At 39.2% G+C, this 2819-nt stretch overlaps 1 non-coding gene across 1 annotated transcript; it reads right to left on the reverse strand.

The window, feature by feature from the left end:
• Positions 1-1221: 1221 nt before the first annotated feature.
• LOC114807296 lies at positions 1222-1360 on the reverse strand. Its single transcript, XR_003755347.1, has one exon. It is a non-coding gene; the product is annotated as a small nucleolar RNA SNORA7 (small nucleolar RNA).
• Positions 1361-2819: the final 1459 nt, after the last annotated feature.

Consider the following 2819-nt stretch of genomic DNA (forward strand, 5'->3'; position numbering starts at 1 on the left):
AAACATATTCAGTGTCAAATTAGTCTGTTAGAACTCTATTTCACAGCAGGAAACTCTACCGAATTAGTCCCTCATTTTGTAACCAGGAATTCAAGCTTTCAACGTCTTGCATCTTGGTGTTCAATCTATGAAGAGAATGTATTAAATTCCAAAATGACTAAACCGATCGCTAGATCTTATTTGTACCTGAAAATGCTGTACCAGTAGCTATCTTAATAATGACACTGAAAAATCTCACAGCACTAAAGGGAACTTTATGTCTAGTGGCTGTGTGAACTCTGCAGAGTAGTGGGAGATTGAATAGCCTGAAGGGACACTTAAGTCGCAATTTTCTTCATTGCTCTGGGGTTTCCCAGTGAATCTCTTGACTCAAAAGGAGTTTATTTCCAGACACCAGGTAGAAGATAGTTTAGACCCTGGACCAGCACATCATGGAATTAATGAAAACTTGAAGATCATTTCTATGTCTGGAGAACACCCTTTCTAGTCATGTTTTGCAACATTTTCAAGGTAATAATTTAATTTACCTAAAAAGAAATTCCTCAGAACCTTGTCTCTCTTACTGAAGATCAGATCTGACAGACAGAAGCTGAGATATCACATCACGATGTTTCCACTTAACTACTGGTTGAAAATAATTGTCTTTCTGGTCTTCCACAGTTGGCTGAGTCAAATTGTATGGTAACTATAATAAAAAGTGCTAGAAGAAAGCTGACTGAAAAAATTACACACTATTTACCGTGTTCTAAAAAGCCAAATCCAGTTTCATGTTTGTGTTGAACACTCTAGCTGCTTCTTTTCAGGTTTCGAGTGACAAAGAGTTTTCTTAGCCCTGAATCTATTCAGAGGGACTGGCTTTGTTGAATAATCTGGATAATGGCTTAAAATTTCACTTACCTGTTTTCCCTCCTACTTAAACTGTGAGTCCCATAGGGGTCAGTGGTTGGCAAATAGTAAGCCCTTAACAAATACCACAGTTATTATAATTACTTTGCTCGTTGTTGTTGAGGTCTTGTGCTGTCGAATCGTGCCCAACCCATAGCAACACCATCTATCCCAGAACGCCCCACCTCCATCTGCAATTATTCTGGTAGTGGATCCATAGAGTTTTCTTGGAAAAATCCAGAAGTGGTTTACCGTTGCCTCCTTCCGTTCAGTAAACCCGTGTCTCCACCCTCCACTCTCTCCCACGCCACTGCTGCCCAGGACAGGTGAGTCTTAACTTGTAGCAGATTGTTTTCCCCTCACTAGACACTGGCCTAGCTAGGAATGGAATGGGTAGGCCTCTGCTTGACTCTCCCTTCCATAGCTGAGACTGGTAGAAGTACTGGAAACTCTCCAGGTGTGATCCTGAGAGGTGATTAGGTAACAATTAATCCATCAGTAATATTTACTGAGTGATTGCTCTGTGAAGAGCACAATAAAGCCTCTCACGGCATATCTTTATACTCAGTAGCTTCCCCTACCTGTAATTTATTTTTAACGTCTGTTTCCCCTACTCTATTGACAGCTCTTGTCCACATACCCTATTTTATTCTTCCAAACACTTAGCACAGTGCTCTGAACAGAGACAGACCCACTGATTGATCAAGGGCATTAATCAAGGAAAATCTATAGGGGAGTGCAGGGGATATGGACACAAAATCAGTACTGAGAGAAGGAAGAAAAAGAATAAAAAAATGAATGTAGGAATGAATAAGTGCTTAAATAAAAGGGAATGCAAATCTATAAGAACACAATTGCAAGTGCATTAATGTTGAGCTCCTTTTTGTGGTATTTTTCATTTTTTTAAGTCTTTAAATAGTCCATTTGTTTTATGACTACAGGCCCTCCGGTCAAAATTACTTTCCTCTATGTTTGTGGGCCCTGTACTATGTTTTAATTAATTTTAGAGGTATCGCTGATATATTTATAAGGACATAAACAATAAAAATGAATGTATAAATGAAGAATCTGAAGTTTCAGATTCACTCTCTAGGTCTTTCCTGGGCAAATACACTTCATGAAAGTCAATAAATAAGCTTAGTGACTATATGACCATGGACCAGTAAACACGACAACTTTACTGATGTGTCAATCATTCAGTACAGGTGAAACCAATTGTTGACAGGAAGGGATTCCAGGGAAGATTGTCCATTCAGTCAGGCTGTTAGTCACTATTTACTGAGAACCTACTGTCATTTGTTCATTCATTCATTCACATTTATTGAACACTTACTGTGTGCAAAGCATTGTATTAAGTGCTTGGGGGAGTACATTATAACATTTAACAGATGCAATCCCTGCCCACAATGAGCTTGCAGCCTAGAGAGGGAGACTGATATTAATTCAAATAAATAAATTAATTACAGATATGTGCATAACCACTGTATGCAGAACCCCATACGAAATGCTTGGGAGAGTATGATCAAATTGGTAGACTGTGAACCCCATGTGGGACAGAGACCGTGTCTGACCCCCTTAACCTGTTATCTGCCTCAGGGTTTAGAACAGTGCTTGACACAGAAAAGTGCTTAAAAATATATGATAATGATGATAAAAAATAGTAAGAAGAAGAATGATTTTGTCTCCACCCTCAAGGATCTTACAGTCTAGTGGGGAAGAGAAGGATTAAATAAATTACAGATAGGAAGAAATGATAGAGCATACAGGTATGAACATAAGGGCTATGCAGACACAAGGCGAGTGCCCAAGCGGAGAAGATGTGCTTAAATGAAAGATGAGGGATTATAGAGTTGAACAATGTTAATCAATTCATTGTCCCACAGTAATAGAGCTGCCACACTGGGCCATCATGGTGAGAGGAATGGGATGGGTGA

The sequence above is a fragment of the Ornithorhynchus anatinus genome, chromosome X1 (genome assembly GCF_004115215.2).
Source record: "Ornithorhynchus anatinus isolate Pmale09 chromosome X1, mOrnAna1.pri.v4, whole genome shotgun sequence".
Classification (NCBI taxonomy): domain Eukaryota; kingdom Metazoa; phylum Chordata; class Mammalia; order Monotremata; family Ornithorhynchidae; genus Ornithorhynchus; species Ornithorhynchus anatinus.